Below are 17,355 nucleotides of genomic sequence, written 5' to 3' on the forward strand. Positions count from 1 at the left end.
CAGCAGGATATTCTTTAATGCTATAGGGAACGCAAGCAGGTTCCTGTGTTCATTAAGTTATAGCTCTAAACAACATAAATCATCCTAATATGAGCAGTTTTTAAGTGGGTGTGTGTTGATACTGAACAAGCGCTTATTGGGGCCCACTGTCTGGAACCCAGCTTAGACCCAAGTCACTAACATTAACAATGGAGACGGATACAAATCTGAGTATGTCCAACCATAGCACTTTCCATGTTCTGCTGTCTCAGGTTTTTAGGGCTCTAAAACTCTGCTGACCCTGCTTTAACAAGAGGGTGGCCATGGCGAAGGGATGACTGCCAACAATAGAGCTGTCATAAACCCCAGACTCCAGACACGACACGTCTGCCTAAAGCACTGCAGGAGAGTAATGTGTGTGTGTATGAGGGTGTTCAGACTTGTGTGTCTGTACAGTGTATGTTTGTGTAGGGGTATCAGGTGGGCTTTCTCCAGCATCCAATCCCTCAGGCAGCCCAAGGTTTCCCTTGACTGATACTCTCCCCCCCTGGGAGGAGCTAGTCATTAGACTTAGACTGAGACTCCATTTCCTGCAGACAGCCAAACAGAGGTGTGTTCTCCAAATCCTGTGATACAGTCTGTATTGGACCATCGTCTCAACTAAGCTCGAACAGGGATGCTGATTCAAATGGTTTCCTTGCTATTTATTCTCTGTTTCCAACATTGATCAAATTACCTTTTTCAATCCAGACTTACTGTACCTCTCCTTCTTATTCAATATCCTCCCGACCTGAAGACACAGGACAGAGTCATGGATTTGAAACCACCTCAGTCTTGATAACACAGTCAAATATCAGGCCAGAACCTGTTTTACTCAGACCTAATATGAAGACAATTTCAGTTGAAAATGTTACGATGAAATAGCTTTCTGTCAGTTAACATTACTGTGGCTTGGTGTCCCATAGAGGAGAACATAGCACATCCACACGGTTTGCAGGATCTGGTCCATTCCAACATTTCCTTGAGATACTCCAAAACAAAATTCGGCGACTTTATCACATAGGCCGTCTTGGTGGTGCACCTCTGAAAACTTATCCAAAACCAAAGCCAATTGGCACAATCACACTCCTTTGTCCCAAAATGATGACCTCTGTCTGGGGGGGCGTTCTATATCCTTCCACCAGTGGAGTGACAAGGGCATACACATCACAGTTGATGTTCTCGAAGAGGGAGGGCTCCGTGCATTCCAGGATTTACAAACAACTTTCAATTTACCGGGTAAATCCTTCTTCTATTATTTAAAACTTTGCTCTGCCATGCAAGTTTATGGTGTCCCCTGGGGCAAAACATGACCAATTCACCCCCTCCGCATTTTTTTCCGAACCGACCTAAACTCAGGGGACTGGTTTCTGATCTATACTTGCATTTCTTAAAAGCATCTCAGAAGCCCCTGCCAATTGCCCTACTATGGAAAAAAGATCTCACCTTCAATCACTGAAATTAACTGGCAAACTGTAGGGTCAAATGTCATTATTTCTTCTAGAAATCCTAATCATCAGAATATCCTTTTTGTTTTAATCCACAGATCTTATCACACCCTGCACAGACTGTTCCAAATAAAAATACATCCAACCCCCAAATGCTCTCTATGCCTGCAGGGTGCTCCTGGTCCCTTCATTCATATGGTCTAGGAGTACCCTGAGGTATCCCAATTCTGGAGACTTGTCTCCCATTTGCTCTCCACAATTATCTAAGAACATATTCCATGCTCACTGCAGGTTATACTCCTCTACAACACCTCCAAATTGGATCTGTCTTTGCAGGAAAATTGATATTGTTTGGCCAGGCTCACGGCAGCCCAAAAAATGGTTGCATCTCGATGGAAACCTCCTCATTCATTGTCTAAACATGAATGGTTACTGTCTTTTATTGACATACAGTGCTTTTGGAAAGTATTTAGACCCCTTCCCGTTTTCCACATTATGTTACGTTACAGCCTTATTCTAAAATGGATTAAATAAAACATTTTCAGGTGCATCCTGTTTCCATTGATTGTCCTTGAGATGTTTGAGCTCCCGAGTGGCACAGCGGTCTAAGGCACTGCATCTTGCATCTCAGTGCAAGAGGCGTCACTACAGTCCCTGGTTTGAATCCAAGCTGTATCACATCCGGCCGTGATTGGGAGTCCCATGGTGCGGCACACAATTGGCCCAGTGTCGTTTGGCCGGGGTAGGCCGTCATTGTAAATAAGAATTTGTTCTTAACTGACTTACCTAGTTAAATAAAGGATACATAAAAAAAATGAAAAATAAAAATGCTTCTACAACTTGATTGGACATGATTTGGAAAGGCACACACCTGTCTGTATAAGGTCCCACAGTTGACAGTGCATGTCAGAGTAAAAACCAAGCCATGAGGTCGAAGGAATTGTCCGTAGAGCTCCGAGACAGGATTGTGTCGAGGCACAGATCTGGGGAAGGGTACCAAAAAATGTCTGCAGCATTGGTCACCAAGAACACAGTGGCCTCCGTCATTCTTAAATGGAAGAACTTTGGAGCAACCAAGACTCTTCCTAGAGCTGGAGAATAAGAGCACATTCGCTAGGAAACACTGTCACCACCGATAAATCTATGATAATTGAGAATTTCAATAAGCATTTTTCTACGGCTGGCCATGCTTTCCACCTGGCTACCCATATCCCGGACAACAGCTCTGCACCCCCCACAGCAACTTGCCCAAGCCTCCCCCATTTCTCCTTCATCCAAATCCAGATAGCTGATGTCCTGAAAGAGCTGCAAAATCTGGACCCCTACAAATCAGCCGGGCTAGACAATCTGGACACTCTCTTTCTAAAATGATCCGCCGCAATTGTTGCAACCCCTATTACTAGCCTGTTCAACCTCTCTATCGTATTGTCTGAGATCCCCAAAGATTGGAAAGCTGCCGCGGTCATCCCCCTCTTCAAAGGGGGAGACACTCTTGACCCAAACTGTTACAGACCTATATCTATCCTACCCTGCTTTTCTAAGGTCTTCGAAAGCCAAGTTAACAAACAGATCACCGACCATTTCGAATCCCACCGTACCTTCTCCGCTATGCAATCTGGATACCTAGCTGGTCATGAGTGCACCTCAACCACGCTTAAGGTCCTAAACAATATCATAACCGCCATCAACAAAAGACAATACTGTGCAGCCGTATTCATCGACCTGGCCAAGGCTTTTGACTCTGTCAATCACAGGATTCTTATAGGCAGACTCAACAGTCTTGGTTTCTCAAATGACTGCCTCGTCTGGTTCACCAACTACCTCTCAGACAGAGTTCAGTGTGTCAAATCAGAGGGCCTGTTGTCCGGACCTCTGGCAGTCTCTATGTGGGTGCCACAGGGTTCAATTCTCGGGCCGACTCTTCTCTGTATACATCAATGATGTCGCTCTTGCGGCTGGTGATTCTCTGATCCACCTCTACGCAGACAACACCATTCTGTATACTTCTGGCCCTTCTTTGGACACTGTGTTAACTAACCTCCAGACGAGCTTCAATGCCAACTCACCCCCGCCTTTCCTTCCAGTTCTCTTCTGTCAATGACTGGAACGAATTGCAAAAATCACTGAAGCTGGAGACTCACATCTCCCTCACTAACTTTAAGCATCAGCTATCAGAGCAGCTTACAGATCATTGCACCTGTACATAGCCCATCTATAAATAGCCCATCCCCGTATTGTAATTTTTTTCTCCTTTGCACCCCAGTATCTCTACCTGCACATTCATCTTCTGCACATCTATCACTCCAGTGTTTTATTTGCTAAATTGTAATTATTTCGCCACTACGGCCTATTTATTGCCTTACCTCCCTAATCTTACTTAATTTGCACAGACTATATATAGACTTTTCTATTGTGTTATTGACTGTACGTTTGTTTATTCCACGTGTAACTTTGTGTTGTTGTTTGTGTAGCACTGCTTTACTTTATCTTGGCCAGGTCGCAGTTGTAAATGAGAACTTGTTCTCAACTTCCCTACCTGGTTAAATAAATGTGAAATAATAAAGAAAAAAAGAGTTGACCGCCTGGCCAATCTGAGCAATCGGGGGAGAAGGGTCTTGGTCAAGGCGGTGACCAAGAAACCGATGGTCACTCTGAAAGAGCTCGAGAGTTCCTCTGTGGAGATGGGAGAACCTTCCAGAAGGACAACCATCTCTGCAGCAGTCTACCAATCAGGCCTTTATGGTAGAGTGGCCAGATGGAGGCCACTCCTCAGTAAAAGGCACATGACAGCCCACTTGGAGTTTGCCAAAAGGCACCTAAAGGATGCCTGGATGCCAAGCGTCACTTCTGGAGGAAATCTGGCACCATCCCTACGGTGAAGCATGGTGGTGGCAGCATCATGCTGTGGGGATGTTTTTCAGCGGTAGGGACTGTGAGACTAGTCAGGATAGAGGGAAAGATGAACGGAGCAAAGTACAGAGAGATCTTTGATATTAACCTGCTCTAGAGTGCTCAGAACCTCAGACTGGGGCAAATGTTCACCTTCCAACAAGACAACGACCCTAAGCACACAGCCAAGACAAAGCAGGAGTGGCTTCGGGACAAGTTTCTGAGTGTCCTTGAGTGGCCCAGCCTGAGCCCAGACTTGAACCCGATCTAACATCTCTGGAGAGACTTGAAAATAGCTGTGCAGCGACGCTCCCCATCCAACCTGATAGAGCTTAAGAGGATCTGCAGAAAATAATGGGAAAAACTCCCCAAATACAGGTGTGCCAAGCTTGTAGCGTCATACCCAAGAAGACTCGAGGCTGTAGTCGCTACCAAATGCGCTTCAACAAAGTACTTAGTAAAGGGTCTGAATACTTATGTAAATGTAATATTTAAAAACATTTTGGCCAAAATCTAAAAACCAGTTTTTGCTTTGTCATGATGGAGTATTGTGTGTAGATTTATTTAGGGAAAAAACGATTTAATCAATTTTAGAATAAGGCTGTAACGTAACAAAATGTTGAAAAAGTCAAGGGGTCTGAATACTTTCGGAATGCACTGTAGCTCAATTACAGCTTTTGGTGACGTGAATGCATGGCGCAAAAAGCCATAACATTCACTATTGGAATTCTGTAGTTCTGCGGTGGTTAAGATAAAATCGTGCATCTACTTACCTTGAGTACCTGTAGCAGTTCTATTTACATTTAACATTTAAGTCATTTAGCAGACGCTCTTATCCAGAGCGACTTACAAATTGGTGCATTCACCTTATGATATCCAGTGGAACAACCACTTTACAATAGTTCTCTGGGTGGGTGGGTGCAACTGTTCTGTGGGGGGAGGGGTGGGGTTAGTAGTCCTGTGTGGAGAGGGGTGGTTCTTCTGCATGTTATTGAATTTGTGTGTGGTTTCGCATCCTGCTCTTTTCTCTTTTGTTAGTTTAAGTTCATGACCGAGTGTGGCTGGGGGGGGGGGGGGGGGTTAATGTGACTCCTTGTTTTCTTTGTACTCCTTTGCCAATATAATTGAAATGAAAGAAAAAATGTATCACAAAAAAATATATCCTCCCGACATGAAGACACAGAGCAGAGGCATGGATTTCAAACCACCTAAGTGCCTCAGTCTTGATAACAGAGCAAAATATCAGGCCAGAACCTGTTTTACTTAGACCTAACATGAAGACAATTTCTGTTGAAAATGCTATGATGAAATAACCTTCTGTCGGTTAACATTACTGTGAGTGTCAGAGAAATCACATTAGTTAATAAGGTTGATGTCCGTGCCCGCATGCAAATCGAATTAGGATAATAAATAAATTGCAATCAACATCCATCCATTTAAAGTCATTGACATTAAAACCAGTGGATATGGATAGCCTAGAAGTCATCCATGTATTCCTATGGAAAACTCTCGATGGCTCATGAAGCCGGAAGTATTTGAATTTGAAGCATGCCATTTTTTTTGAATGGGCCTGAATGAACCAAAAAATTGCTCAGGATCATGGTGAAAGTGGCTGTAACTAGCAAAGGATCATGGTTGATGTAGTCGTTTTCATTCTGCCTGAGAGAGTCAACCCAACGCTGCTGGGAGCACGTGCAAAGAGCGTGCATGAGGGCTCGAGCCTCCTCGTAGCCTGCCTGCCCGTGATTGGTCTGTGTCAGCGCGTGGTCCTGTGTGACGACAAATGTAGTATTCAGAAGGGATCACTATTTAATTGAATACATGCATCTCGATTTGTAGCAAACTTGAAAGGAATTCACCATGAGGATCGAACTTGATCACATTAAACACATTTTAGAGGCCAACAACTGCTGCCCAAAAAATACATATTTGCCGGTCTGGCGATTGTAATTTACATAGGCTTTCTAGGGCAGACCAGAGCTTTTGGCACCGCTAGGTTGCTACACAGTAGCCAAACAACAGAGCTCAGGACTTCACGTTCCAGACCGGACACTGGGGGCCTGGTTTAAGCTAGAGATTTCAATCCATGGCCTTCCGCATCTGCGGTGGAAGGTGGCAGAGCTACAGAGTTATATGTCAGATCAGAATCTTCTCATGAAAACATTTGTAGTGTCCAAACTTCTGTAGCGCTAGAAAAGCTGAGACTCTCACGAACACGAACGTGTTCTCCGTTTTGCTCTACGACACCCACAAGCTTCAAGGGACTCATCTCAAGTCGCTGACACCGGCGTCCCAACTCCGAACAGGTCTTCTCACAAAAACATCTGTCCAGTCTGTTTGAGCTATAAACTAATATGACCCCACCATCAAGAGAGGAGACTCACGAACACAAATGTGTCCTCCGTTTTGCTTCCTGAGACTCGTCTCAAGGTAACCCGGTATCGACAGATAAAAAATGAATTAAAATTAATAGGATTTTTTGAGACCAGGGTTACACATGTAACCTTATTTTTTATTTATTTGAGACTTTCCTATATCTCTCAGATGCATTTTATACACCTCAAACCATATTTCCTTTTGATTTATTTTTTGACTTTCTGTTTTGCCATGTATGAATTTGTTATTCAATGCACTTCCATGGGCTAATTTAATGTTTCATCAAAGAATAATTAAACAAAACAAAATCATAGCTACAGCGGCCCCCACCCCTCTTATTAATTCTAGTCCACTGTGCCGGTGCACTGTAACTCAAAACCGTTCACAGAACGGCGTAGAACAAATACTTTAGTAAATGTCAGTGTTTTTCTGTTTAAACCGTATTCTGCATTGTTGTGATTGACAGATGGCTGCCTGGCTCACCTGATTGCGCATTAAGATGTAAACAGCTGTTCATTTCCACGGTGGACTGACAGAGAAAGCATATTTGTTTGAGCAGTTTTCTCTTCCGTTTGATCAAAAGGCAGTGTTGACAGGTGACAGGGTCTGTTCTGAGCAAATAGGCCTAATTTGCACACAAGCAGGCTGTCTCCTTTGGCAGGTAATATGTGGGTGAAGTGGTTTTGAAGTGGTGAAAAGATACAAATAAATCTGCATAAACAGTGTCTATAAATTGTATTGAGGTTTATCCAGGTAAGCATGGTAAGCAGCTAGTGGTTTAAAATGTTGCACACTGAGGCATCATGGACTGATTTGTCAGTTTCTCTACATTTGACATTTTTGTCATTTAGCAATAACTAAATGTCTCTTATCTAGAGCGACTTACAATTAGTGTATTCATCACAATTGTATCAAGTACATTTTCTCTCAGCAAAGTATTTATCAGCAAAGTCAGTGTTAGTAGGAAAACACAAGTACCTTTTGGGGGGGGGTTGCTAAATTTCATAACCTGGCTTCCAATTATTCTTGTTACATAACAACATTGAAACCTTTTGTAACAGGTAGTTCATCTCTCAAAGAGTGTTATGACAGTCAATCAGCCCACACAGTATAATCTTGAAATTGAATGTCACCATTTAAAAAAAATTTAATCTGTTAAATTCATGTTTTCTCTCCATCTCCTGTCAATACCAAGTTTGATAACTTTCTTTACCTCACCTAAAAATGGCCCATTGTCAACATATTACAAGCTGTTCAAAAAGGGAATCACTGTGATAACGCATGAAGTACAGTCCACAGCATGTTCGCTTCATTTCATTTTATAGTAATGTTGTAAGAGGTATATTTCCCCCGATAAGGTGCTGAAATCTTGCATTGTGTAGAAATGTTTCCTGCTATTATTTCCCTTTGTATGTATCTCTTTTTTTTTTACTTTGAGAAATAAATAGATTTCTGTTATTCTTATTCAAGTTTCTAATCTGGCATTTCCATCTAAAGGTACCAATGAGCACTGTGGTAACTTGACAAGGAATGTCCACATTTCAATGTTAATTGCCTTTACTTTCCAACGAGAAAATAAAGGTGTACAGCCGAGTACAAATAATAGAGTACTGAGAGCGATATAGCCAACTCAACATGAGGTAGTGCCACGTTGTAAGATTTCGACTCCAGGTGATGATGTCACAGGAGGGTAAAGATCACGGTCAATACCAATGTCCATAATAATAACAGTGTTCACATGAATAGTAGTAATACTATACTGCCGTTAAATACAATGCATATTCAGTAGGAATTAATTATATACAGTGCCGTCGGGAAGTATTCAGACCCCTTGAATTTTTCCACATTTTGTGAGGTTACAAATAGTTTTTTTCCCCTCATCAATCTACGCACAATACACCATAATGACAAAAAAAAAGAAACTGGAAATATCTCATTTACATAAGTATTCAGACCCTTTACCCTTTACTTTATTGAAGCACCTTTGGCAGCGATTACAACCTCGAGTCTTCTTGGGTATGACGTTACAGGCTTGGCACACCTGTATTTGGGGAATTTCTCCCATTCTTCTTTGCAGATCCTATCAAGCTCTGTCAGGTTGGATGGTGAGCGTCACTGCACAGCTATTTTCAGGTCTCTCCAGAGGTCTCTCCAGAGATGTTCGATCAGGTTCAAGTCCCGGCTGTGGCTGGACCACTCAAGGACATTCAGAGACTTGTCCCGAAGCCACTCCTGCATTGTCTTGGCTGTGTGCTTAGGGTCGTTGTCCTGTTGGTGAACCTTCACCCCAGTCTGAGGTCCAGGAGCAGGTTTTCATCAAAGATCTCGCTATAGTTTTCTCTGTTCATCTTTGCCTCAATCCTGACTAGTCTCCCAGTCCCTGTCGATGAAAATCATCCCCACAACATGATGCTGCCACCATTCTTCCAAGCTTCATACATCTTGGTTTCATCAGACCAGAGAATCTTGTTTCTCATGGTCTGAGAGTCCTTTAGGTGTTTTTTGGCAAACTCCAAGCGGGCTGTCATGTGCCTTTTACTGAGGAGTGGCTTCCGTCTGGCCACTCTACCATAAGGGCCTGATTGGTGGAGTTCTGCAGAGATGGTTGTCCTTCCGGAAGGTTCTCCCATCTCCACAGAGGAACTCCAGAGCTTTGTCAGAGTGACCATTGGGTTCTTGGTCACCTCCATGACCAAGGTCCTTCTCTCCCGAATGCTCAGTTTGGCCGGGTTGCCAGCTCTAGGAAGAGTCTTGGTGGTTCCAAAGTTCTTCCATTTAAGAATGACAGAGGCCAATGTGTTCTTGGGGACCTTTAATGCTACAGACATTTTTTGGTACCCTTCCCCAGATCTGTTCCTCGACACAATCCTGTCTCGGAGCTCTACAGACAATTCCTTTGACCTCATGGCTTGGTTTTTGCTCTGACATGCACTGTCAACTGTGGGACCTTATATAGACAGGTGTGTGCCTTTCCAAATCATGTCCAATCAATTGAATTTACCACAGGTGGACTCCAATCAAGTTGTAGAAGCATTTCAAGGATGATCAATGGAAACAGGATGCACCCAAGCTCAATTTCGAGTCTCATAGCAAAGGGTCTGAATACTCATGTAAAGAAGGTATTTCTGTTTAGTATTTCTAATACATTTGCAAAAACTATTTTAAAAAACTGTTTTCGCTTTGTCATTATGGGGAGTTGTGTGTCGATTGCTGAGGGTTTTTATTTAATAAATTTTGGAATAAGGCTGTAATGTAACAAATTGTGTAAAAAGTCAAGTGGTCTGAATACTTTCCGAAGGCACTGTATTGTCCACGCTATAGCAGGTGAAGTTCGTTCTGTAGGGGCATGTCAAATTGGGTGTCAAATAAAAGCTAAGATTCTATATTTTTGAGAAACTAAGGCATACATTTTTCAACCATTTTCCATCCTAGAAATGTTGAATAAGCACAGGTTTTGATTTATGATCAAACGGATGGAAAAGGGGTTTTAGACAACATCTGCCTGAAAAAGTCTAAAAAAATAATATAAATACATCGAAACACAATAATGTTGAAGTGAAGACCCTTTGCCAACTAATATCAACACTTACATTTAGTTTTGGAGAAATGATTTGCCTTTTGTAAGTTTACGAAACATTGCCTCTTGTAATTCGTTTACCAAAAACCCACAAACAGTATCTTTAACATATTTTCAGATTTCTCTCCCTCGTGAGGAGGGAGGATAATGAAAATAACAAATAAAGGTATTTATAGTGTTTTTACTTATATCAAGTTTGTTTATGAATTATTGAGAAATTAAAACGCGTAATTATGTTACCAAATCGGTAACAGAATTACTGCAAATGAATTGGCTACAATGTGAAATCATAGTAGTCACAAACCACAGTTGGGTCACATGCTACTGTCTTCCCTTCCACTGGCATACTGTTATGTTCAGCTCATAACTGTTTTCTTTCTCTTTCTGTTGTCTGGTGGTCAAACCAAGAGTGTTAAACACTCAGTCTGGACAACCGCTCCATCTCATTCTCCCTATCTCTCTCTCGTCTCACTCTCTCCAGTTAATGTCACCTCTCCTGGCTCTTCCTGACACCTACCATGACACCTACCACATACCCTCTTTCCATTTACTGTAACAAGCATGCTCACCCACTAAGCACCGACGCACCAACACCGGTCTTGAAAAGTAGTTTAAATTTGGTCAGTCCGCCCTTGCCGGACCAAATCTGAACCAATCATAGATGTCTATGTTTCAACAAGTTTGGACAGCACAGTGCAGTACAGTATAGTAGAGCACAGTAGAGTAGAGCACACTAGAGTAGAGTACAGTATAATGTACTTTATTTTACTGTACTGTACTCAACATATCTACTTTACTTTACTGTACTGAACTCTACTCAATTGTGCTGCGTTGTGTTCTGCTGTGCTGTGATCAGGGACGGCTCTAGCCTTTTGGGTGCCCTAAATGAGAATGTGGTTTCTGCAGTTTTACATATGTGGCAGAACACTTTTTGCAATTTTATAAAAATGTTCATGCAATTCTACTTCTTTGCCATGGGGCACAATTTTTGTTGTTGTTGCAGTTTTACAGCTAATTTCCTGCAATTCTACACATTTTGACATGGGCTGGAGAGAAATGTTTCAGTTTTAAAGCAATTTTTCCTGCAATTCTTCACATTTTGCCGTGACTTATACCATATTAATGATATTTGAGTGAGAGTGACTAACAAAATTTATGGAGGCCCCCTGGAGGTCAGGGCCTCTGGGCACGCATATTTTTTACCTTTGTGTACCTATTCAGGATATATTATCATGAAGATAATGATATTCATATAAATAACTATGGATTTCTATATAGTGCAGATCAGGGACCCATAATGTAATTCCGTTACCGTAATTCCGTTACCCGGATGTAAATCCACTTCACATACTGTAGCTCAATAACCAGAATAGTTTTTTTCAAACTCAAGGTGTCATGTCATAGCTGACACCCCATTCTTTCTGCAGACTATCTTTGAATCTTAATTTGGAGCAGATATTTAAGATTTTTTGGAAAACGTGCCTGCATAAAAATTCTGCTACTAAACTTTGCATCGCACAGTTCTTCCAGTAAATGTGTTTTTGTGAAATGTTCTGTTTAAGTTGTTCAAAGTAGTCCTTGTGCATAGAGTTGTATGGTTTGTTAAACTTAGAAATCAATGGGGAGGGGGGATTCCGTTAACGTGGAATTGCCCAGTCTCAGGTTTCTGCAATATACACATTCATACTGACTCTTCACACATTCACACACACTCACATACACTCATCATATACGCTGCTGCTAGTCTGTTTAGTGTATATCAAAATGCCTAATCACCTTTTCCCCTATACATATCTACCCCTACCACTCCAATATCCCTGCACATTGTAAATATGGTACTGGAACTGACCCTGGAACTGACCCTGTATATATATTTTTACACATTTTAACAAGTTAATTGAGATTCCACAGAAAACACTGCTATCTCACCCCTAATATGGTGGATTTATTTGATTAATGGCCAGACTATATTAATGAAAGTCTTCAATAATTAAGAGTTCCTTACCGGCTAATTAGAGTCTCATTAAAACCGCCTCTCCTTCCAGTTCTCTGCTGCCAATGACTGGAACAAACTACAAAAATGTCTAAAACTGGAAACACTTATCTCCCTCACTAGCTTTAAGCACCAGCTGTCAGAGCAGCTCACAGATTACTGCACCTGTACATAGCCCATCTATAATTTAGCCCAAACAACTACCTCTTCCCCTACTGTATTTATTTATTTATTTTGCTTATTTGCACCCCATTATTTCTATTTCTACTTTGCACTTTCTTCCACTGCAAATCTACCATTCCAGTGTTTTACTTGCTATATTGTATTTACTTCGCCACCATGGCCTTTTTTGCCTTTACCTCCCTTATCTCACCTCATTTGCTCACTTTGTATATAGACTTATTTTTCTACTATATTATTGATTGTATGTTTGTTTTACTCCATGTGTAACTCTGTGTTGTTGTATGTGTCAAACTGCTTGCTTTATCTTGGCCAGGTCGCAATTGTAAATGAGAACTTGTTCTCAACTTGCCTACCTGGTTAAATAAAGGTGAAATATAAAATAAATAAACTCAACATTAAAAACCTTGTTATGTTTACTCCACATATCTTTCGATCTCCATTTATTTTCCTTTTCACATATTCCCGATGCCATACAGTTTTGCGCTTGCTGGCTAGCTGGCTAACTAATAACTCAATATGAATATCTGTCAGAAAGAATACTTTTCAGCATTGATGGAGGTCCATTCATGCCCTTAGCTTAGCCTGTCTGTCTTTCTTCTTGGTCCATTTCTTATGGACACAATGTGCATAAGGTCCAGTAAACAGCATGAAGGATGGCATCTTTGCCTGCGTTTACCCACTCTGCCAGAAATCTGAAGTGCTTCTCTTCCTGGGATATGTTTTTGTCTTTCTGTTGTGGCCAAGTTAGATGAATCATTAATTAGCCCACTTTCACTTGCCCATCTGTGTGGTGCTCATCTTCTTTTACCAAAAAGCCCTGGCTGAATCACCACTGGCTTCCACTACTGCAGTTGAACGTTTCGCTAGTTGTTCCCAAACCCAGAAATATAGCTTTAATCTCCTTCTGCAAACCTTTTGTCCTTGTGACAATAGTATAGAAAGAACACAACATTACTCTAACAAAGACGAGATATCTGATTCCGTGTTAGACCTGACCTTTGTCATCTCTTCTGAAAACATTTGACATTTGCATGAGTGTTTACCCCAGAACATGATTAATGAAAACTCCTAATTTCGTATTCACTGCTACAAAGTCTAGTAATACAATTATCCTACCCAGCAATGCATGCATATCTGTGTTGAGGTTTGTACACACATTTGTTCTATTCCTTTGTGGCTATGTTTTCATTTCTGATGCCACAGTCCACACAGCTCGAGTTACATTTTCTCATCTCATTTTATACTGAACAAAAATATGAATGCAACATGCAACAATTTTCAAGATTTTATTGAATTAAAGTTAATATGAGGAAATCAGTCAATTGAAATCAATTCATTAGGCCCTAATCTATGGATTTCACATGACTGGGAATACAGATACGCATCTGTTGGTCACAGATACATAAGAAAAATAGGCCTCACAATGGACCCTCAGGATCTCGTCACGGTATTTTTGTGCGTTCAAATTTCCATCGATAAAATGCAATTGTGTTTGTTGTCCGTAGGTTATGCCTGCCCATACCATAACCCCACCGCAACCATGGGGCACTCTGTTCACAACGTTGACATCTGCAAACCGCTCGCCCACATGACGCCATACACGTGGTCTGCAATTGTGAGGCTGGTTGGACGTACTGACAAATTCTCTAAAACAACGTTGGAGGCGGCTTATGGTAGAAAACTAACATTAAATTCTCTGGCAACAGCTCTGGTGGACATTCCTGCAGTCAGCATACCAATTGCACGCTCCCTAAAAACAGCACATTTTAGTGGCCTTTTATTGTCTCCAGCACAAGGTGCACCTGTATAATGATCATGCTGTTTCATCAGCTTCTTGATATGCCACACCTGTCAGGTGGATGGATTATCTTGGCAAAGGAGAAATGTTCACTAACAGGGATGTAAACAAATTTGTACACAAAATTTGAGCGAAATAAGCTTTTTGTGCATATCGAAAAATTCTGGGATATTATATTTTAGCTCATAAAATATGGGAGCAACACTTTACATGTTGCGTTTATATTTTTTCAGTGTAGTGGCTGTTTCGTAAAAAACTAGCTCGCCACTCCCCCGAAGCAGAATAGAGAAAGCAAAGGACCATGGCCCCATAGCTGCTACAGTCATTCTCTAGGCTCTTTAGGGGAGGAAAGGAGGGAGACTGTTGACTTAATTTCTTGCCTACCGCACCCCACAATGATTCTCTTTTACTCTCTTTACTTTCCCTTTCTCCCTGTCTGTGTGCTTGTCCTTCTCACTATCTCTGTGGTGTATCACAGTAGCCTATCAGAGCCTGTGACCACTCTGGTGTGCCAGTCACGGATGGTAACCACGGCTAGCTACATCCTGTTCATACTGGTCCTTTGCTTTGTGTATCAAACTGATAGTCTTCCAGAATGAATTATTCTCGTAAGAGATACACAAATGGCAATATTGAAAAGAAAGTAGATTATGCTATTGCTAGAAGAAGTCAACTTATGTGTTTTTATTGTATGCCTTACCAAATGTCATTACCCATTAGGAGTCTCGTCCACTGAGTGTGATTTCACCCATTCATTTAAATGGGTCTGTCGTTGTACAAAGTTTTCACTTCTAATCACCCTCTTGACATACTCTAAGACTGAGCTAAAGTATGCAATCTGAATAGTAAAATCTCCCTGTGAAGCATTAGTGTCTTTTTCCTCGCCTCTGCTATTTAAACAGCTCTCAAAAGCCAGCAGCAGTTCACAAAGAGGTCAACCTTGAAGAGACAGTCTGTGATTTATGTGGTTCGAAGGATGGGAGGAGAGGGGCGAGTCAGCACCCCATCCAGAATGGGATGTTTTGGCAGCCTGCATATTTGCTGCCCTTGCTAATGACAAACCAAGGGATTCCATGTTGTAGAACCTTAGCCAAGGTGATTTTAGGAACGAACAAGGGACACGCAGGTTTCAAGCTCAGTAGAACACGGTGCCTCCAGATCCGACTCCGCATTCCCACCGAGCCAATTAGCTGTGCATCACCGGATCTGGCACGGAGGCCTTTTGCATATCAAACCCAATAGCAACAAATCAAAGGCGACGTATGGCGTTAGCCACAAATCAAATGTGACATTGAATAAAGAAACAATCCAATATTTATTTAGAGAGAACCCCCCACCTTCGCCGTCGATGTCCACTTTGTCTCTTCCCCCGTGAAGAAAGTGAAATGGCTGATGCTCTGTAGAAAGGATGGATGGTTTTAATGGATGGTGAAGTGAACCGCGGAGTGTTTGAGAGACACGCCTGTCCAATCAAATTCTCATGTGAATATCTCTCTTTCATCTTCTTCCACTTGGGCCTCGTCATCTTAATCACATTCATCCTCCTGCTCTCCTCCATCTCATTCTTTGATTTCTGCCTTGCTCTCATATTGTAATGTCCCTGGTATTTAAAGCATAAATCTGTCATGCCAAATTGCATTAACTGCTACATTCAAGACGGAAATGGGAATCTGTGGCGAGCTAGCAAGTTTGGACGACATTTCTAAATTCAGACTTCTGGGAAAAGAAGAAAAAAACACGAGAGAGACACAACAGCCGTATGTTCCGAGACAGTAATGTTTATGTTGTGTCTGTTACTCTATTTGTTGCCATGGTTAACGTGTCTACTTCAGTGGATCTAAAAATAAATGATACATCCTAGTTTAATGCTTGAAAGGGTATTTACACAGTGGATATCCTTTCAACATTCAGGTCGGCTGAATATGGAAGTTAAACACCTGCAAAAAAGGACAAGTGATATCCAAAGACTTGAGAGCTAGTGAGGTTAGCGTACCCATACCTACCATCAAAGAATATTAGCCTATACAGCCTAGACAAAATGTAGACTACCTCTGATGTAAAATACAAGATTATCCCATTTATTGTTTTAATATGGGGTTGTAGAAATGCCTGGTGGCATTTTCAGTCTTTCAACACCCCACAAAGGGTGATCAGGGTTAAATTATGTTGTTACCATGATGTTAATTGGCAGTGTCATTTCAAAAATGTGGATGGTTTCTCCGTACTGGGACTTGACAAACGTTTTGGCAGCATTAACAAAAGATGCCACAAAGTACTTTAAGTGAAGGCAGAACAGATGCATACGCCTTTTTGAAAAAGCTCAAAATCTCTGCCTTTCTAGAGAAAGACCCTGGAGAATATACAGTATAACCGACAGTAAATACCATTTCCACACTTTCAACTTCCAAGATGCAGCTGCTTAATTGGCCATTGAAAATCTATTCAAGTCCTCTTGCTTTTAAATCAGCATTCCCGACACACTACTGCACAAAAAAAAACACAATTCCTTTGAATATATTTAGCACATCAATATTTATATACATTTCTATCTGTACATAGTCCTGTTTATCCGTTTCTCTCTATTTTCTTTCCTAGATGCATCAGTTTAGTGCTTTTCATATAGGATCTATGTTTGATGTAGAGTAATGGCTCCGGGAGTTTATGAATGAATGTTTTAAAGAGGCTCAGTGAGGGGATGGGGGGTAACTAAATGGCTCCTCTGTCCTCCCCACAAGCCGGTCAGTCTTCCTGACGCAAGCCCCACTCCAGTATCTCATAAAAGCCCAGCTGGATCACTCTGCCGGAGCTGCAGTAAGAGCACTCTGTTTTTGCAAATGGGGTGGGGTGGTTAAAAGTACTCTGTGTGTTACTAAAATGGAGTCCTGTGTCGGTGTCTGAGGGTTGTCACGTTAGTGTGCTGGTTTCAGGACCAAACCTCAAAGCGTGTAGCTTTGTGTCAGCATAGTTGGGTGCAGGTGTCTGATGTAAGAAAGGTAGTGTATTTCTCAAGATGTAAGAAATATGCTACTGATAAAGAATTCTGAGGAAATTACCAAAGGGGAATGGCCGTTTT

The sequence above is a fragment of the Salmo trutta genome, chromosome 36 (genome assembly GCF_901001165.1).
Source record: "Salmo trutta chromosome 36, fSalTru1.1, whole genome shotgun sequence".
NCBI lineage: Eukaryota > Metazoa > Chordata > Actinopteri > Salmoniformes > Salmonidae > Salmo > Salmo trutta.